Below are 22,057 nucleotides of genomic sequence, written 5' to 3' on the forward strand. Positions count from 1 at the left end.
GGGTCACCTGACTCTCCTGAACCGCCGGGGCCTCTGCGGAACTACCGCGAGATGCCCTCGATACCTGAGCATGTGAGAGCCGGGGGATTACGCAAGACTCGGAGAGGATCGATTTTGTAGACGGTGCGCGTGCGCGAGATGGGTGCGAGCGTATTATGGTGGCTTGCTAATGGGCGGGTGGACGTTTAGGAGCGCGGGTCTCTCTTTCAATGGCTTGGTGGGCTTGCTTTCCTTTCTCTGCGGTATGGGCTGAAAAGGACGTCCGAACCGCACTGGAGGAACTCTCCAGGCACTTGGCTGGTCTGTCTTTGGTGACTGCACAGTCACCATCACGAGCTGGATCACCACTGGGTAGCCTGTAATCTATGCTACGCTTTCCAGCCTTGGCACCCTGCTGCCTGATGTCCTCAGCGCTTTACTTCCTGTCCATAGCCTTGTTGAGCCTGGGGTCTGCACCAGAACATCCTCTGAAAAATGCTTGAACCCTTGACAGCTGTGTCTAAAGAGACGCGGGAAGCTTTACAGTATCAACTGAATGGTTTTCCCATTTTTAAGGTGTTTTTTTTTTCCTATGTGTATTTGTGTTCGTGTGCACACGAGTGCAAGTGCTTGCAGAAGACCGAATAGCGAGCTGTTCACTGTGGGTGCTGGGAACTGAACTTGGGTCCCCTTCAAGAGCAGTATGAGTTCTTAGCCATTGAACCATTTCTGCAGCTCATTTCTCCCCGCTTTTATTCATTTCCCTGAAACCTTGCAGTCCATGTCTTGTGTGCCTATTAATTGCATGGTTTCCTGGCTATAACAAGAGGGAAAGGAAACTAACAGACTGTTAATCGCCACCACCCACCCCCACAAGGGCAATAACAAGGTTCGCCTTGTGGTAGTTGAAATCAACTTCTAATCCTTTTTGATTAATGAAATTTAGGGCCACCATCAATAACCAGAAATGATTTATTGGGTCCGTCAATGCTACAGACCTGATGTTGTTGAACTTGCAACTAGGAGAGGTTCTTACATTGTAAGTTGTTCAAAGAAACCAAGAAGTGTTTTATGACATGAACATTGATGTAATTCAAGTTCAATTGTCCATAATTTTAGTGTGTTGAATTAACTTTCTTTCTTTTCTTAGGTTTCTGGGACAGTGTCTCATTGTGTAACCGGCTGGCCTGGAGCTATCTATGTAGACTAAGCTGGCCTCGAATTTACAGCGATCCGTTTGCCTCTGTCTTCCAAGTGCTAGTTCTAAAGGCATACACTACCACCTCTGGCTTGAATTAATTTTGACTGGGATCTGTGTTTATTCTTGAATGATACCAGCTAAAAGTGGCTTCTGTTCATGGTGAACCGATACCCTACCTGGGCAATACATACAAAAAATGTGACAAAACAGCTAAGCCTTCAGCCAGTCGGGCTGAAACTGCCGAAACATAATTATGTAAGGTAAATGCTGACTTCAGCCAATCAGATTGTTCCTGTATACCATTGTCTTTTCATTGGCTATAAATCTAACTTTGAACTGTATTGTGTGCGTAAGGAACCCGCTGAACCAGCTTTCATCTGATGTTTTGCCTGACCACAGAACTTCCCATTTGTTGAAATAAGTTTAACTCATCTTGGGTTTTTAATCATTGAAATGCAACATTATTAATTTGTTTAATTAATTAATTTAATAATTGTTGGTGTGTAGTATATTTCTGCTTTTGCCTACAGTGACAGAGTTGAATAACATCACCGTTAGGTTTAAAATAGTTAGCTTTTAACAGAAAAAAAAATGCTCCCATAACCTGAGATACACAAGTCACAAATGGGTTTCTGATGCCCAATAGGAAGGGATGAATGGCAGACTATCTACAGTTTCTGTATTTTGTGGAGCAGGGTCACAGTTGAAATCCCCTTGCTACTGGGGAGAATAAGTTCATGCAATTTCTCCAAAGTATGCCTCTTCTAATAGACTACCTCTCATTGATACAGTGGTAGGGAATCAGTTGTGTTCACTCGGGCTAGCACTACCTCCCATGGATACAGTGGTAGCGAATCAGTTGTGTTCTCTTAGGCTAGAAGTCAGCCAAAATTATGAATGCATTATGTGGAGTTACTTTTTGTAGTTGTGTCAAATGTCATAATCAATGTAGAAGCAGCTGCTGATGGGCACGTGAATCTTACAGAGTTGGAGCTGGTCTTCTTCTAATGTGCATATAGAGTGTTCCTTGGTTCAGTGACAGATCTAAACCTAGACAAGGCATAGCAGTCTATGTAATCAATCCTAACAGACAGGTTTGTTTGACTTTGTGTTACCAGGTATTGGTTGGTGTCTTAGTTAGGCGGATGGTGAAAGCATGGGGCTAACAATGAGGGCTCAAATCCAAAGGCTATAGCACTAAACTGGAGTAGCCCAAATAGAAAGCAACATTCGGGGGCTGGAGAGATGGCTCAGAGGTTAAGAGCACTGACTGCTCTTCCAGAGGTCTTGAGTTCAATTCCTAGCAACCACATGATGGCTCACAACCATCTGTAATGAGATCTGATGCCCTCTTCTGGCCTGCAGTCATACATGCTATATAATAAATAAATAAATAAATAAATAAATAAATAAATAAATAAATAAATAAATAAATAAATCTTAAAAAAAAAAAAAGAAAGCAACATTCATTTAACACACACCTATGTGGGACCAGAGGCATCCACCATCTAGCAACTGGTGCCAAGGCTGGCATCTAGGTATCTGGCAGAAGATATGGCTGAAGAGGCCTCTGGGAAAGGAAGTGCTAATGACAGAAGTGTCATGGACAGAGTCTTTGCCACAAGGTCTCCTGTCCAATTGAAACACTGGTTCCAGTCACACTGGATCCATCATTGCTTGAGACTAACTCTATACTGTAAGAGTCTTATTCCCACTCCATGTTATTAATTTATGGAAAGGTCTGGTAATTTATAATATTGGGTGACTGCTTGTATCATGTGTTTGTTCCTTGTCCCAGTTACCGAGTCCCTTTAATCCCTCGGTGTGCCCTGAGTGATGCAATGTTTTCTTGCCTGTAATAATCCCACTTGGATCACATCTACATTTATAGCAATGTGGTGAGGGAAAGTATGTAGATAGCTTCAGGGAAGGCAACTACCACAAAGACTAAATGGTTAGAAGGTAGAAGATGGAGTCCTCTGACCCACTCCCCTAACTTGGAAGGGCTGAGCAGGGTAAGGGACAGAGATTAAACTCCAGAAACATTGTAACAGCACCCTCATACTCCCCATAGTGCTGAGTGAGTATAAGTCAGGGCCATGAGGGCAAATCACCCAAAATGTCTGTTGCATTGGCCTTGTCCTTCCACAAACCTCCCTCTTCTGGGTTGATCCTGGATCTATCTCCAAGGTCACAAAGGATTTTTGACCATCAGAGTCAATTTGGGCTAGCAGGAGAGGCTCAGGGCGGGACAGGGCCCAGGGAACTCACACAGGAAGCAGCTGCTACCTTCACCATGTGGGCCAAGGAATGTGTCTCCTAACCACTCTCACTGTCTCACCTGACAATAGCATTTTCCAGGAACTGCATAAGTGCCCTTCCTTGGGCCTTGCAATGCCCTTCAGACCTATGTGAGGGCCCAGAAGCAGTGAGGGCTCCAGACAGACCCACTCAGCACTTCTTGCTCCCCAAGGACTTTCAGGAACCCACTTATGCTGTGGGATGGTCTGTATGGCAAATGTGTTGCTGATTGGTCAATAAATAAATCACTGATTGGCCATTGGCCAGGCAGGAAGTGTAGGTGGGACAGGGAGGAGAATAAAGCTGGGAAGTGGAAGGCTGAGTCAGAGAGACACTGCCAGTCGCCACGATGACAAACAGCATGTGAAGATGCCGGTAAGCCACGAGCCGTGTGGCAAGGTATAGATTTATAGAAATGGATTAATTTAAGCTGTAAGAACAGTTAGCAAGAAGCCTGCCATGGCCATACAGTTTGTAACCAATATAAGTCTCTGTGTTTACTTGGTCGGGTCTGAGTGGCTGTGGGACTGGCAGGTGAGAGAGATTTGTCCTGACTGTAGGCCAGGCAGGAAAACTCTAGCTACACACTTATGTAGCCGGAAGTTTGCCTGTGTCCCACAGCTGCTTGGTCCCAAGTAAACATATAGAGGCTTATTATTACAAACTGTTTGGTCTTTGGCTCAGGCTTATTGCTAGCTAGCTCTGACATCTTAAATTAAGCCATTTCTATTAATCTATATTTTGCCATGTGGCCATGGCATTACTGGTCTGCTGGCATCTTGTTCCTTGGGCAGCTGGATGGTATCTCCCTGACTCTACCCTTCTTACTAAAGTTTTCCATTTTCAGGCAGGAGGAGATGATACCTATGCCTTTACATTGGACCATAAGTTGAAATTGGACTGTGATCTTTGCAGGAGGCCTCACACTGAGGAAATAAAATGGAAAAACTTGTTCCTTTTATGACAGAACAGAGACACTACAGCCATGTATGAGTAATACACAGTAAGACAAAGGGAGTCAGAGCAAGCTGGCTGGAAAAGGGATTTCCAAAGAGCCACATGGGCTTCAAAAATTCTCCTTCAGCTCCAGAAACAAGTAAAAAAGGAAACCAAGAAGAACCATTTTTAATCCAGCTGTGATTTCACAAAAGGGAGGAACTATGGGAATAGATGTGAATTTGCTGAGCATCTATGTGCTTCAGTAGGCAGGTAAAATTGCCCAGTCCATCCTTGTGGCCTCATTGCACAGACAAGAAGACCAGCGCTGGGAGAGGAAAAGCAACGTATTTGAAGACACACATCTAGAAAGAGCTGGGGCCAGAGTTTTGTGTAGCATTAATTATACAAAGTAAAAGAATTCATTATGATATTTCTGGGTGTGAGTGTGGGCTTTGACCACAGACATTTCTTTCTTATTCCCCTTTCTACATACTTGAAGATCCTTTTCACTTAAAGGCATCAACATACATTTTATAATGTATTTTTAATGAAGTATTTTTAACAATTTTATATTAGATGTCCCATAAAATCCTTTAGGCAAGCATTAAATGTGTAAAATGTTAAGAATATCTAAGCTATTGTCTTTTATATAAAAAGTCTGGATTTGTCATTATTTCTACTACTAATAAAGTTTATAGGATATTTAAAAACAGTTTTCTCTACAAGGACATTCAATTCTGAATGGAAAGAGTAACATGAAGGGACAGAGAATAACACTACTAATAATATCATAACAAATAAATTTAGATGAAACTTTCTGTCAGTCAGAACAAAAGAAAGAATATTATGTGCACTATTTGATAAAATGAAAACAGCGAGTCTTTTTATTGCCTTTTCCATAAAAATACATTTTATTGGCACTAAAATCCATTTGGAAAACATTCTATTAAATCCTCATATGAGGGAAACCCTTTTGCCTTGATTATTTTCTAATTCATGAATGTATACCATACTCATGTAGTTTACATATTTATGTGTCTCCCCTTTTGAATTCATGGACTCTTTCTTTATTATTGCTACATACTGCAAGAGTGTAACTTCTAGGAATCTCTGCCCATGTACTCTCAACAATATGGCTGCCTAGACAAGATCTGAATGATGACACCATCAGTCCATGTGCCAGCATGGATGAGGGTACTCTCACAAAGTCTCTATGAAGAGTTACAGGCAGTTAATGACTGCCAGAGAGGGAAAATCAGTGTTCTCCAGGGATGATCCTCTAATGGATATTCAGTACCAGTGTGGTGAGCCCTAAAAACATGTACATATGAGTAACACTAAATGGACTCAGCAGCTTGTACGTATATGTTTATTTGTATATATATTTTAACTAAAGAGGGAAATTCATTTTTAAAAATGAGTTAGCTTTCCCAGGGCCTACCATACAGGTGTGAGGCATTACTCTAATCACTGTGCAACCTCATTGGAGGAAGGTTACATTTAGGTGTTATAAAGAAGAGCCAGGCAAGACAGGCCAGTTCCCTTGTCTGTGCCCATATAGCTGCTCAGTGGACAACCCAGAATGTTACCCCAGGATTCTGGCCCCACAGTATGCTGTGACAGTAGTCTTTGTCTCCAAGTGTTTGTATGTCAATAACAGAGGATTCCAAACCAGTGTGTTTATGATAATCGATAATAATAATGTCTGGATCTTCCAAACCTTTCTGAGAATAAAGACTATGCCTGGACAGTTTGGGAAATCTATTTTCAATAAACTAAGTTTTTGTCTGAAGAAAGTGTTGATTGGGCATAATTCATTGTGTTCAGCTGTTTATCTGTGCCCCGGCACGTATTCAGAGACACCGTAGTAACTTTAGACTTCGTTTTCTGTACTAGATTGCCAATATTTCATCTTCTATCACAAACGAACTCCCTCTTTCCTAGAGCCTAAATAGCTGAGCAATTGACACATCTGGAATTCTGGAGAACTTTGGAATACACAGCTCTTCTTGATGGGGGCATGAACTTTATTCCAAGTCACTTAGGGTTTTCAGGAAGCCATCATGGCAATTCCACTTCCTCCTCTGGGAAAACTGAGGCTCCGCTGTGTGCTCGCTGCCACCTCAAGTTGGAGTGTTTCTGCCTGAAGTGATTACATTATTCTTTCCCGCAATGGCATCTCGGAGAAATGGGCGGTATGTGCCTTCTGTCCCTGCCTGCCTGGGGCCCAAAGGCTTCTGGGTAAGAAGTGGGCGGGCATTGCACAAGGCTGCAACGGTCTCTGGATGAAGCAGTTGGCGTGCATTACATTTGAGCGCAAAGGCCTCTGGGTGAAGCAGTTGACAATCGCAGTTGGTAGGCGGTGCTACTGCTTGGGCATGGAGGACTGTGGGCTCTGGGACGTTATTTCAGGTGAAAAGAGGTTAAATTCAGTAAATGTCTAAAATCTTTGATTGCTTTCTACCTAATACAAGTATTCGCTTCAGGGGGACAACCCCCCTTTTTTTTGTAATGTGAACTTCCGGGATGCACTCCTTAGTTTCTTAAACCAGGTATAGTAGACAGTGTAGTTCTGCCTCCTTTACTTACTTGCTTTGTAAAATAGATAACAGCTTTGCCTGCCTGTTATATATTTTTGTACCTTTCCGAAGCAGGTCACCTCATGTTTTTAAAAAAATCTATCCCAGCAATTTTCCCAGGAGTCATATCCATGGCGGGAGTGGGGTGGAGTGGAGGAAGGAAGGGAGACAGTGAGAGTCCTGGGACTCCTGTAACATGTTTGGTGGGTTAAAACACACTTATTGTCTCACCGACTGGCGTTTTAAGAGTTGAAAATCAAGGTTTTCTTAGAGGTGGATACTCTGGAAGCTCTTAGTATGGACTCCCTCTTAGCTTCTGATGTTGGTTGGCAATCCCAGGTGTCCCGTGGTTTGTAGACTCACCACCACTACAACATCTGCCTGTCTTCTCATCGAATCCTCCTGTGTGTCTCTGCTTTTTACATTGTATGTGAAAGTCCCTGGATTAAAGACCACTCTATCTCATGAACTTGATTACATCTGCAGAGATCCTTATTATGGTTTGAATCTGAAATGTCCCCCACTGACTCATGAATTCTTGTTTGGTCTTCTCTCCAGCCTTGCTATTTTGGGAGATTCTGGAAAGTTCAGGAAAAGGAAGGGTGGCTCTTATTGGTTATGATCCATGAGAATATCTTATAGACTGCCTCTGCTTCTTGGACCACTGCAATGTGTGTGAACAGCTGTTGTCTACTACACTCCATTGTCACTGTGACCTTGTGCTCAAGCTCACATGGCCAAGTAAGTGTGAACACTGGTGTAGGAAGTCAAAATAATGAAGTCATCTCTTACGTTACTTTTATCAGGAATTTATCCCAACTGTGCAAAATAACTAATACAACCCTAATTCCAAACAAGGTTGCACTGGCAGGTTCTGGAGTTAGTTAGGGCTTAACACATTTTTAGGAGCATGCAATTCAACCCACAAAACCCATACAGTTGTAATAGCTTTTCCTATAAAAATGCTTTGGACCTGAGGAGCTGTGTAAGTTGGTAAGATGCCCTTGCTTTTGAGAGTGAAGACCTGAGTCTGATCCCCCAGCACCTACGTAAAAGACTGGGTGTGGTAGTTTGTGCTGGTTATCTTGGCCCTGGGGAGAGGGAGACAGTTTTCCCTGGAGCTATCTAGCTAACCATTCTAGCTGAGTTGGTGATTCCCAGGTGCCAGTGAGAGACTGCCACAGAAGACAGGGTGGACAATAACAAGGTTAATGGCTCCTGAAAAACAACGCCCAAGGTTGACCTTTGGTGTTTGCCCATGCACATGCCTGCAAACTTCCTGCCTCCCAATACCTTCCTTTTATGCTCAGCTCACATCTGACTTTAAATTTTATGATGTATTTACTTTCTTTTTTAAAATTGAATAAATTTATTTTACATCCTGGCTGCAGTTTCCCCTCCTTCCTCTTCTCCCAGCCCCACCCCCCCTCTTTTGTTCCCACCCCCAATCTACTCCTCCTTCGTTTCTGTTTAGGAAAGGGCAGGTCTCCTATGAGTATCAACAAAACATGGCATATCAAATTGCAGTAAGACTAAGCATCTCTCCATGTTTTAAGGCTGGGCAGGGCAACCCAGTATGAATAGGTCCCAAAAACCAGTAAAAGAGATGGAGACAGTCCCTGATCCCACTGTTAGGAGTGTCCCACAAGAGGACCAAGCTACACAACTGTAACATAAATGTGTAGTGCCTAGGTCAGTCCCATGCAGCCTCCCTGGTTGCTGATTCTATCTCTGTGAACCCCTATGTGCCCAGGTTAGTTGATTCTGTGAGTTTTCTTGTGGTGTCTTTGACTCCTCTGGTTGCTACAATCCTTTCTCCCCCTCTTCTGCAGGATTCCCCGAGCTGCTCCTAACGTTTGGCTGTGGGTCTGCATCTGTTTCCATCAGTTGCTTGATGACGAATCTCTGATGACAATTGGACTAGGCACCTATCTATGTGTATAGCAGAATAACCTTAGGCATCATTACATTGACATTTTTTTTCCTCCAGTCATGTTTGTTTCTATCCTAGGTCTCTGGACCATCCAGCTTCTGGGTCCTGGTGCTCCAGGCAGTGTCAGGGGTGTTTTTACTCGTCTGGCATGGGTTTTAGGCTAGGCCAGTCATTAGCTGGCCACTCCCTCAATCTCGAGGATGTAGCTGAAGGTTTTTCTGTGTCCTGGCTGGCCAGCAGCTGCTCAGAGCCAAATAAGCACACAGAGGCTTATATTAATTAAAACTACTTGGCCATTAGCTCAGGCTAACTATTGACTAGCTCTTACACTTAAACTCAGCCCATTTCTGTTAATCTATATGTCACCATGTATTCCGTGGCTTTACCTGTGTGCCATTACATGCTGCTCCCTGGACGGTGGGCTGGTGTCTCCTAACTCAGCCTTCCTCTTCCCAGAATTCTCCTTGTCTGCTTATTCCACTTATACTTCCTACCTGTCTACTGGTCAATCAGCATTTTATTTATCAACCAATCAGAGCAACACATTCACAGCATACAGAACATCCCACAGCAATAGGCTGTCTTTCCCCCAGCACATCCCACAGGCAGGACAGGTTGACGGTTATGTGGCTGGGCTGGTTTCACACTCCTTCCACTAGAAGTCCTGCCTGGTCACAGGAGAAGGCCAGTTCAGGCTACGTACCCACTATTGCTAGGAGTCTTAGCTGGGGTCATCTTTGTAGATTCCTGGGAGATTCCCTTGCATCAGGTTTTTACCTGACCCCTAAATGCTCCCCCTCTTTCCAGTAATCACTTTCAGTACTCTCTCCCTCCATCCCCCATCCTAACCTGATGTATTTATTTTTTTAAAAATTATTTTGTGTGTGGGTGTTTTGCCTGCATGTACATACGTATGTGCACAAGTATGCCTAGTGCCTACAGAGGTCAGATCTGCTGGAACTGGAGTTCACAGATGGTTGTGAGTCACTGTGTGGGTGCTGAGAACTGAACCCTAGTCCTCTGCAAGAGCAGCAAGTGATCTTGACTGATGCTGAGTCATTTCTACAGCCCTTTTACTATGTTTTTTACATAATCATTGAGTGTAATTAGTGCTGCTCTTATACACGTGGGTGTGGGGCCAACCCCTGGAGCATGCTCAACCTACCACGGACCACACCTAAAGAAAACTGACTCTCCCTCTTCTAGCAGCTATCAACTGTAAATTGCTCCTCAAGGTAGAGATTCATGTGCCCCCCATGCCTATGTTTGAGTGTGTGTGTCTGTATTCAAATGAGTTTCATTAGAGTTTCTTAAAGGAAAATAAGTAAGAGGCTATTATAACTTTGGGCACTTTAACCAGTGGTTACACCACTGAAGAAAATGTATTTCCATCTCCCAGAACCATTAATTGCCTAAAGATCCTCAGGGCCTGTTGTTGCCTCCTGAGCCCTTCCCTTTAACAACTATTAATTGCCTGTGAATCTTTAACAAGAAGTGTGGAATTGCCTCTCCATGACAGGATGCTGATGTGCTCAACCATGTGCATGTCATTACAGTTGCTGTGAGTTTAACAGTGCCACAGACATGTTATGCCTGGAAGACAGTTTTGCACAACACTCAGCTCAGTCCTCTGGTCTATCTCTTAAAAATGCTTTCAGCTGTCACAGTAATGTTTCCTTCATGTTGAAATTCCTCCAGAGTTAATTTTGGGATTCACCATCTTCATAGCAATAATTAATCTGTAATTTAAATCTGAAATCTTTTCCATTATTACCCCTATTACATATACAAAATTTATGTATGTCCTATAGTAAATATATCAACACTTGGAAGCCAAACAATGTAGTAAAAAAATAAGATTTTTAGGTGTTTTAAAATTCCAACTTTAGCTGGGCGGCACACACCTTTAATCCCAGCACTTGGGAGACAGAGCCAGGCGGATCTCTGTGAGTTTGAGGCCAGCCTGGTCTACAGAGTGAGATCCAGGACAGAGAAACCCTGTCTTGAAAAACCATAAATAGATAGATAGATAGATAGATAGATAGATAGATAGATAGATAGATAAAAAATAAATAAATAAAATAAAATTCCAACTTTAACCTTAACCCTTACCAGCTGACTGACTGACTTCTGTAGGTGTGGTTTAATCACACATAAGATGCGAATGTATAAAAGGACATATTTAAGCCGGGCGCTGGTGGCGCACGCCTTTAATCCCAGCACTCGGGAGGCAGAGCCAGGCGGATCTCTGTGAGTTCGAGACCAGCCTGGTCTCCAAAGCGAGTTCCAGGAAAGGTACAAAGCTACACAGAGAAACCCTGTCTTGAAAAACCAAAAAAAATAAAAATAAAAATAAAAATAAAAAGGACATATTTAGATTAAAATAGATGGAACTTTCACTATTCTGGTTATCATTCTTACATTTAAATAACTTGGTATCATTTTCATTGTTTTAAGTAAATGCAAATCAAAATAATCAAAAGCATAATCATAGCCTCCATGAATCACTTGATGTACTCTGAACAAATTGTTGAATTGCCAAAACAATACGAAGTTATACTATGTAAATTTAATCCGAATATCATTTTTGTGTATGAATTAAATGGTATAGAGTTTTCTTTTGAACCTTTTAATGTTTTATTTACAGGGAAGGATTAAACTTTTCATCTATAATTTAGAAGCAAAGCTCATCACAAAATGAAGCCAGTAAAACACGTATCACTCGCTAGCAATAAACTAGAAGATGTTACAGAATTACCTTATGAAAAAGGACTAAGTGATTTGTCATCTAAACCAAAGGAAAACACTGAACAAAATCATTTGAGGAGAAGATTGGAACAGTTGTCCTAACATCTGGACCCACTGGAGAACTCACTGAATGATGTACTTTGCCCATGAGCTCTAGGAAGACAATGGAACAAACAATAAAAATGAAATGCCTGGAAGATGACCAGCTCCTGAAGATGGGGAGACACCATATGGTTCCCATGCTGTGGGAGTTCCCACAGTGGTACCAGGTCTGGTGATTGTCCAGCAGGATATACAGGATTCAGCACACAGTTAGACCTGGATAAGATTTATTACAGAGGAATGGAAAGTGGTTTATCTGAGGAAAGGAGAGCCAAGCCTACAAGGTCTCACAGAGCATGCTTAATTTCTCTGACAGTGATTTGTGAAAACATATGTGATATGTGAACCTGTGAAGAACATTATAAAGAAATGCAATGCTCAGAGTTTATTGGAAATCTGTCTCATAGATGTCCTGTTCATAGTAGGTACCAATGATCCATACTCACACAGAAGCAGGCATTTAACATAAAACCACACTGATTGTGCACACAGCTTAGGGTGTGCACCATTCTTATGAGTGAATGATTGGAACCTTCCTGAAAAGCAGTTTCTCAGGTGCCAGGTTAAGGCCAACTTTGTAACAGCCAGACTTTGGGGGAAAGCGTACTTAGTGCTTTGAGCATTCATGGAAGAACGCATAGAGTCCTGAGTATCCCTTCACTGCTAGGAAGTAGGGTGAAGATTATTGTCCTTGGGATCTTCTGATAAATGATAGGCAAGGGATGGAAGTTTGTTCATGGTGCTGGCAGAAATAAGTCTGACTGCTAATGAGTCATGGCAGATTAGTCATGGCAGATCAATTTACGTTTAGATTTTGTTAAATATAATTTCAAACTGAATTTATTTCATTTGCTTTGCACTCTTTCATAGGTTTCTATGGTGGAAGAAACTATAGATTTAACAGTGAAAATGGAGACAAATCATGAAGCTTTGCTTCTTCATCTGTGAGTATTTTAAGCCTAATGCAGAAGAAATGGAAGTGGAGAGGTTTTATGCTTTTCTTTTTGAGCCGTGTATATAGTCAGAATGGACTTCTAACCATGGAAATGATTCCCGTAGGAAACTAACCTGCTCATTTGTCCATCCTCTGCCAACCCTTATCTCAGCATTGAATTAAGGCATGTCTATCAGAGTGTACGTGTGTATAGTCGAAAAACATTTTATTTACGTGGATGGAAAAAGCTGCAGTAAGATCTGTAGAAGGTGTCAATATAATATTGTCTCTATGGAAAAATTCAAATGTGAAGAGCAACAAATAAAAGGTACACACCTTCTTACTTAGCAGGGTAATTAATTCACATTGCAGTAGAGGTTAAGTCCAGTGTAACAAAACCAAAACAAGTGTTTCTCCATTATAATCAGTAAGCTGAGAATTACAGTGGGAAGATCATCTCAGGTTTAAAAAATACACATTCTACACAGAATATCCTAAGACAAGGGGACCCAGTTATCAGCTGTTGAGGGCTTCCATATTGTTTACAGGGGAAAAAAGACAATGAGTTGACATACCTATAAATAAAATTATTTAGTTTATACAGTAAAAATGTACACATTATAAAGTGAGCAGTTAAGTCCAAAAATAGATTTATAAGAGTGATTACATCTCACACAACATATGCAGTATTTAGCATGTAAAAATATCTGGTTTTAGTAGGTAAAAAATGTGTTTGGTTTTCAGCTGTGTTGCAGATCTTGTAAGCTGAAGTAACCTGTGTCCAAGTTTCTCTGAAACATAATAAATGTCTTTTCAAAGCATACAAAATTATAAGCATTCTCACCACAGTCCAAAGGGTATTTTGTTTTGTCTTGCTTCAGAAACACATTTATTTTTTAAAGATTTGTTTTATTTTTAGTTATGTGTATGTATGTGTTTACTTGTGGGTATGTGCAGTTGCCCATGAAGGCCAGGAGAGGGCGAGGATCCCCTGGAGCTGAAGTTAATATAATAGGCAGTTGTGAGCCTCCTGATGTAGATTCTGGGAACTGAACTCAGCCAGGTCCTCTGAAAGAGTGCCCAGTGCTCAGCTGCTGAGCCATCTCTCCAGCCCCTGGCGGCACATTTGAAATGGGTGAAAGGTCATGGTGCAATGAAACATTAAATAACTCAGTGGTAAATTTCTGTTATAAAAGTGATCCTTGGTGGTTTATAGGGAGAGTCTGCCAGAAAGTGTATGGTAAAGAAGACTCTGCTTAACACATGCTATGAGGAGCCCCACAATCAATAGTTGCTTCCCAGAGGAACCCTGAAGTGGGAAGTTTTGAGTCATTTACAGGTATTCAAACCTATCCCCTGTTTTCCAGCCAGTTTTGTGTTTTATCACCTTGGGCCTGGAGAGTCCTTGTGCAGCGGGCTCAGGGTTCCTTCCACAGCTGCTGCTGCTTTAGCTCTGTGGTTGGTGAAGGGGAGGGGACAGCACATGGCTCCTGTCCTCCAGGGCTGCAGCTCCTGCCCCGCCCCTCTGGCCTTGCACTTCTTGCCATGGTAGGACTTCCTTTGTTTTTTCCTCTGGGTCACTGTGGTAGTTTGAATGTGGTTGGCCCCCATAAGCTCATAGGGAGTGGCACTATTAGGAGGTGTGGCTTTATTGGAGTAGTTATGCCCTTGTTGGAGGAAGTGTGTCACTGTGGGGGTGGGCTTTGAGGTCTCATATATACCCAAGCCATACCCAGTCCACTCAGTCCACTTCCTGTTGCCTTCTGATCAAGATGTAGCCAGCACCAGCCTGCACACCACCATGCTCCCGTCCATGATGATAATGGACTAAACCTCTAAACTGTAAGCCACCACCTCAAATATTTTCCTTCATAAGGGTTGCTGTGGTCATGGTGTCTCTTCACAGCAAACTCTAAGACAGTTGGGTTAACACAGGAGATAGATTTGCTGACATCTCGGATCTTGGAGAGATTGGTAGGGGCCTCTGTCATTTTATCAGTGAGCAGCCAGGGCTCCCATTAGATCCTCCAGCTCTTTCAGCTGGTCCTCCTGGCCCTGAAGGTCCAGACCCTTAATCTTGCTGCTAACCCCTGTGGCTGCCTAGTTCCAGGGCAAAAGCCGAACCTAAACTTTTAAGGGGTAAGGCAGACAGGAAGGGTTTATTTCAGTTTACAGCTTACAGCCCATCATGAAGGGAAGTCAGGCCAGAACTCACAGCAGGACCCTGGAGGCAGGAACTGATGCAGAAATCATGGAGATTGCTGATACAGCTTTGCTCCCTGTGGCTTGCTCAATTTGCTTTATTTTTTGCTTTTTGAAATTAAAATATAATTACATCATTTCATCCTTCCTTTACCTACCTCCAATCCCTCCCATGTACCCACCTTGTTTTCTCTTAAATTCATGGCCAATTTTCTTTAATTGTTGTACACATCTATTCCTAAAGATATAAGTACAGCCTACTCCTTTTGTATGATGTTACTTGTATGTATGTTTTCAGGGCTGACCACTTGATATTAGATAACTAATTGGGGGACCCTTCTTCTAAGGAAGACTATCTTTTCTGCACCCAGCATTCCTTGTTACCTGTAGTTCTTTGTCTATGGGTGAGGCCCTGTGAGGTTTCCCTCCTCCATGTTAGCATGTCTATTAGTATTGTCCTTATTCAGGTCTTGTCTAGGCTGCCATGCTGTTGAGACTTTGTAGGTGTGGCTTCCCTTACATTTCTAGGAAACACAATCCCACAACAGATTTCCTGTTCCTCCAGCTCTTAAAATCCTCTGGCCCCCATCCCTTCATGTTCTGGGCCTTACATGCAGGAGTTAGGTTGTAGATATATCAGTTGGAGTTGGGTACCACGTGATTACTTGTTCTCTCCATTCGACCCATTGTGGTTTTTTTGTAATGGTCTGTCTGTTGTAAAGAGAAGTTTCTTTGATGAGAAGTGAAGGCTATATTTATCTGTGGGTATAAGGATACTTAGAATGCAGTTAGTAATGATACTGGTTTAGAGAAATGCCAGTATTAGGGTATCCTCTGGGATCTATGACCTTACTAGCCCTGGGTAATTGGTAATTTCCAGTACCAGACATGATCTCTCTCTTGTTGACCAGGCCTTAAATCCAATTAGAGAGCTGTTGGTTACCATCGAGGTCTGCATGCCCCTACTGCACCCCGAGGGTGACATGCTCATTGGTGTGGTTCATAGGCATCATAACTGGTTAGGACGATAGTTGCTTTCCTCTCTTGAAAGCTCCCATGGCACCTTCTGGTACCATGAAAGCTATACTTAAAAACAAACACTTTCATGTGTATGGGTGTTTTGCATGTGGGTACTAGACTTGAATTTGGGTCCTTTACAAGTGCTCAACTGCTGAGCCATCTTTCCAGCCATGTTTATAACACTTTAAAATTTCTGAAATATTGTTAGGAATGATCACTCAGTGTGGATAACCTAATGAGTCTTATTTTCTTCCTTTTTAGTTCCTTCTTTAAAATGAAACCACAGCAGAAAAATTAGAAAATGCAAATGAGAAATGAACAGAAGGCAAAAGATTTTGCCATCCAAAAGAATTACATACTCATTTCTTTTTAATTTGTTTAAAATTTTGTATTGTTCAAAGTTATAGACTAATAGAAATGGGTTAATTTAATATAGAAGAACTAGATAACAAGAAGCCTGCCACGGCCATACAGTTTATAAGAAATATAAGTCTCTGTGTGTTTACTTGGTTGGGTCTGAGCGGCTGCAGAACTGGCGGGTGAGAGAGATTTGTCCTGACAGTGGGCCAGGCAGGACCAGGAAAACTCTAGCTACATGCTACCATTGCCTGACTTCTATGTTTACTGTAGTGGCTGGCTTTTTCCTCTGATCTCCAGATAAGCTTTATTGGGGTACACAAATATAAAAATATCACCACAGTAGACAAATATTTTTCCTTTCAGTACTTTCTCAATCTTGCCGCTCCTTATTGGTCTGTTTAGGGTTTCAAGGTATTCATGGCTCAAATGTGATCATTTGTATGTTAAGAAATTTGCAGTTTGTCATCTCTAGAGGCTAAGTATACACTTAGGGTGCCCTCCAGAAGCCAGAGCCACTTAGCCTCTAGCAGCAGCTTCATCATCTGCAGTTGGCTCATCTGACACTGTGCCATGACAGCCAGGCCTGATGGTTCAGATGGCAGCCACTGCAGTGGGTGTGGCTGTGGTCCCTGTGGTGAGGTGGTGGGGCACACACTGGATCATGCCCTCACTGGAGTGTTCAGTTGAGGTGGTAATGCTGAGCCCACAAAGTTTGACATCACTTACCAGGAGCCTCGGGAGCCCAGCTGCTGGAGCAGGAGTCTGACGGTTCTTGCTTTCTTGAGATCACAGTTTCTGGCATGCACTCAGAACAATATGAGAGTTTGGATGAGGTGTTGAGGCAGTGCAGACTGCAAAGGGATTGATTCATCTAATTCAGAAGTTCAAACTGGAGAAATGGGAAACTGGCTGTAATGGTCAATGACGTTGGTATAGAAATGTAACTGATGGTACCAGTGTGAGCCCTGAGTGAACTTCTTGTTAACAGTCCCACTACTTCAGAATGGCCATGTAAGAGAGTTCTCTCTGTATAGAAGTTCACTGACGTGCAGTGTACGGACTGGGCAAGTGTTTGTTTTCCATTAACAAGCTGCATTATTTGTGAGTTAATTTAAAAGAGATAGGATGCCCATGTGTGGACACACTAACAATTGAGGGCCCAGTGCTACCAATTTAGTCATGACATTTCCTTAATAACTGTAGATTTGAGCTCAGCTGTGGGGGGCCTTTATCACTTGCATTCCTGAGAGCAACAGGTACCTGAAGCCCCTGCCCACAGACCAGGTAGTGGTAAAAGCCCACATTCAGCAAAGAAAGAGGCCCATAGTGTCCCTTCTGTGGTGCTGGGTCAGAGCATTGACAGTGGCATATCCCAGCATGGCAGAGGGGAAGACTGTAGGCAGGAACTGCATGGTTGCCTACTTTCAATCCTAACATTGACACCAAACCCATAACAGATTGTTACACATCCATGGTAACAGGGAAGATGTCCTCATCTCTGAAATAGGCCCCCGGTTGCTTCTCTAATGACTCATTCTGTACCCCTTTTTTCCAGAACTGGAGGCATCATCTACTGCTACAGTTCTCATAGCTCTACTCCTCAGCTCCATGGTACTGCAGATGGTTGCTGTCTCTGCTGTCCATGTCCACAGGAAGCCGAAGATCTGACTGTAGGTTTGCGGGAGGGTAGTCTAAGGACTGTCATGGAATTGTCAAGGCCAGCCGGAGGGTCAGGTAACATCACACAGCATCAGATTTAAGGAGTCTGGAGGAGATATCACACATTGCTCTATATACTCTGCTCTGTATACTCAGGAGTCTCATGAAACCCTGAGTAGTTCCCAGCTCCCAGGAGCTATGTGTGATATGCAGAAGGGGATAGGTCAAGGGCTTGCCAGCAGTACTCACAGCATCTTAGATGATCTGAAGGAGGTGGAATGGGGGTGATTGAAGGAGCACTGACTGTCATGGTCTTCTTGGAGGTCATCTCTAGATTAATAGATGGCTAGGGGTCTGTGGGCCAAGGGGAATCTACATTTTTAGAAATTATAGATGATCTGCTCTCAGGGATGTTTCTATTGCTTGTGACCAAGAAGAAATGACAAGGAAAGATGGTCATGACTTGGGAAGGAGACAGAAGAGACATACAGGAGTAGAGCAGCACTAAGGATGTCATAAAATTCGAGGGATAATTCACAAATGATAGAAAAATGATTAAATGGGACATATTTCCTCATTTCTCTCTCCTTCCTTTGTCATGTTGGACCCTTAATTTCTGCTACCTCCTAATGCCTTCCCTCCAAGGACAGTGACTATCCCATAATATCTGGTTGTTCCTTTGCATAGGCCTTGATGCCCCAGAGCTGGGTTTGGATCCATGGTATGGAGCAGGTGCCCTGAGAATGGGCTCTGCGCCCTGATCTGGACCTTCCCTTAAAATGTGAGGAATAAACCCAATCTGAGCATATCAGGGTGTCTCTCTACCTTCACCATGGGGTTGGCTGTCACTACATATACTATTCCATGCTCTCCATAGCTACAATATTTTCTGGATTCCTATCTAACAAAACTCTTAAACCTTGTTGATGTTCTCAAATAAGCCCCAGCCTAACTTAGGAATAAAAGTTATTCTTATTCCTCTTTATACAAGTGGGTCTAGTCCTCAGACCCATTCAACCAAAGACTGCCCTACCCTCTCTGCAATGAACATCATCTCTTCGGTCATCTACATTCTTCTCATCCCTATTGCCTAAGGTGCTGGGACAGTTCAGAGATGCTGAGTCGGTCTTGCTTTCTCTCTTTTCTTCCCGATTGTAATCAAGACTCGGAAAGTACTTACATCCATTGATGAAATGGTAACTGTTCCGAACCTGAGTCTAAAATGAGGGAAAAATTATTTGTAATGTTTATGTTATTCTCATATAGATTCTCTCACCGTGGTTAATTTGGGGCTGCTAACAGTTTAATTACTATCTGGTCATTTCTCAGTCCAATCCACTCCAACACAACACTGTATTGTGTCCACAGTTGGTTTGTCTCCCCTAGGCTCAGCCATATCACACCCAGTGGACCATTGTATAGCCTCTACACACTCCAGTTTCAGTGTTTCCCTAGATAGAGGCTCTGCATAGAAGAACAGGGTTGTTAGAAACTGAAACTGATGGGATCCATCTGTGTATTCTTTGAAGCAAATGTGATTGTCTTGTAAGTTTTTTTTAAATATTTATATGTTTGTATGTGTGTGTGTTTACACGTGTAAGTTCAGGCATGTGTTGTTCATATGCCATGGTGCATGTGTGCAGGACAACTTTGGGTGTTGGTCCTCTTCTTGGACATTGCTCAAGACAGGGTTTCCTGTTCCTGACTACGTATAGTAGGCTAGCCGGCCTGCTCTCTTCCAGGGATTCTCTGGTCTCTGCCTCCAATTTTGCTGGAGGAGTGCTGGCCTTAGAGACTCACACTATCATGGCCTGCTTTATGTGAGTTCTGGTGACACCAACTCAGGTCCTCACACTTACCCATCAGGCTCTTTACCCACAGAGCCATCTCAGCCCCTTATGAACCTTATGACATTTTACAAACATTAAAAAACCTTCCAGCCTGGGGACATGGCTCAGCAGTTAAAAATGCATACTATTCTTGCAAAGGACCTGAGTTCAGTTCCCAGCACCCACTTCCAGATGGCTTATAACTGTAATTTCAGCTCCAGGGATCCATTCCCTCTTCTGGACTCCTTGTGCACCTACACAACGCACACACACACACATTTACACATATATAGACATAATTAAAAATTTTAAAATAAAATCAATCTTAAAAACCTTCATACTGTCACTAATAAATGTGTAAGTAAATAAAGAATAATACAAAACAATTTTTAGTGCACTGCAATTTGAAATCTTAGACATTGTGAGTTTTGTCTTTTGTATATTGAGAAAAGCATATGAAGAATACCTTGAATTTCTTATATAATTTCTCTGTAAGGCAGGCATCTTTTCTGTCTTATTAGTCATCATCCTCTATATGTTTTGGATTAGCAGTCAACCCTTAATCCCTTGTATGTACTTTTGGTGCTGGGAGATCTCTTCAATAGTTCCTTTAATGTGGAGTTTTAAATGGTACCATCTTCCTTCTTTTGCTACCACCACATTCCACATGAAATTCTCTGGTTGCCCAAGTAGAGTCTCTCAAATGGGTCAGTGCCAGCACACCACTGCCACCTACTCAACTCTCTCTAACTCCTCTCTGGTTGAGATTGCATCTTACCACAGTAGTAGCTCCTCTTGCTTCTTCTCTGAACTTTCATTTTTTTTGCCAATACCATTTTACAAATTATTTACTCTTGTAAATACTGTGAGGGCTCATTACTGAGTGACAGGGGGGCAATTATCAGTTTCCTGGGTATGTAAATATTGAGAAAGATGCCTACTCAGACTAGTTTATTACCAGCAGCACTAAGGAAATGATATTATTGGTCACTGATAGTGATAAACATTTTATTTAATTTTTTTAAAGATTTATTTATTTATTATACATACAGTGTTCTACTTGCATGTATGTCTGCAAGCCAGAAGAGGGCACCAGATCTCACCATAGATGGTTGTGAGCCACTATGTGGTCACTGGGAATTGAACTCAGGACATCTGGAAGAACAGCCAGTGCTCTTAACCCCTGAGCCATCTTCCCAGCCCGTGATAAGCATTTTAAATTGGTATGTTGATCTGTAAAGTAAAGAGCCAGCACTCAAGATTACATGTTGTGCAATTCCTTACGCTACATTTGTGAGGTATCTGCCGGAGAAGACTACTCAGGCATGGTTCAAGCCAATAGGAATCCTTTATTAGCCAGCCAGCAACTACACTGGGTGTTTGGGATCTGAGTGCAGTCCTAAGCCTTTTTCTTGGTGTGGCTTTAAGTATGAAAACCACACCCTGGGTTGACATACCACAGTCAACAAGAAATTTAGCCAGAAGCCAAAGTATAGAAGCCAAAAAGCAAGATTAGTACATTTAGGGACTTTCCCAGAACTCTGGACATTGATAGATTCGGTCTTTGATCTCATTTTGGCAGGTGGTGCTATCTACATGCTGGGTTCCAAGACCTGAATGGTACTTCCATCATGGCATCAGTTGTGCTAATGTCTAGGGAACTACTGAGTTCTAGAAGTCTACAACACTACATCTGCTGTATGAAGGGAAATTTGAGCCTTGTGTTAGTGAACCAATGTTACTCAAACTCTGGCAACTAAAATTCATGAATACCCACACCAAAGTGAGAACCATTTGTCTTCCTTAAACATAGTGCCAGTTCAAACAGGAAAAGGATGTATAGCCGCAGTTTCAAGAATAGGGATTTTCATAAGATACATGTGAAATGATTTTTTAAATAATGGATATGTCATTAATGATAGCAGTTTCTCTTAAATGTTACACTTCAGTTCAAAGCTTAATATTATTTATAACTGCTCGGCCATTAGCTCAGGCTTATTACTGACTAGCTCTTACACTTAATTTAACCCATAATTTTTTTTTCAAGACCGGGTTTCTCTGTGTAGCTTTGCGCCTTTCCTGGAACTCACTCTGTAGTCCATGCTGGCCTTGAACTCACAGAGATCCGCCTGGCTCTGCCTCCCGAGTGCTGGGATAAAAGGCATGTGCCACCACTGTCCAGCTAACCTATAATTCTTTTTATGTTTAGCCACGTGGCTTGATACGTTTCCTCAGTTCTGCCTTGTCATCTTGCTTCCTCTCTGGCTGGCG

At 42.4% G+C, this 22,057-nt stretch overlaps 1 long non-coding RNA gene across 4 annotated transcripts; it reads left to right on the top strand.

The window, feature by feature from the left end:
* The first annotated feature begins 22 nt into the window (after window positions 1–22).
* Window positions 23–20,067, top strand: LOC128101330 (uncharacterized). 4 transcript variants are annotated; one of them, XR_008215056.1, is made up of 7 exons: window positions 23–1,018; window positions 1,130–1,440; window positions 6,365–6,615; window positions 7,558–7,740; window positions 11,580–12,203; window positions 12,653–12,726; window positions 17,854–20,067. It is a non-coding gene; the product is annotated as an uncharacterized LOC128101330 (long non-coding RNA). The 4 variants fall into 4 exon arrangements; XR_008215053.1 differs by having other exon boundaries at window positions 73–1,440; XR_008215055.1 differs by having other exon boundaries at window positions 73–1,440; window positions 11,580–12,066.
* Window positions 20,068–22,057: the final 1,990 nt, after the last annotated feature.

This window comes from Peromyscus californicus, unplaced genomic scaffold (assembly GCF_007827085.1).
Source record: "Peromyscus californicus insignis strain IS unplaced genomic scaffold, ASM782708v3 Scaffold_7__1_contigs__length_154581171, whole genome shotgun sequence".
In the NCBI taxonomy this organism is placed as follows: domain Eukaryota; kingdom Metazoa; phylum Chordata; class Mammalia; order Rodentia; family Cricetidae; genus Peromyscus; species Peromyscus californicus.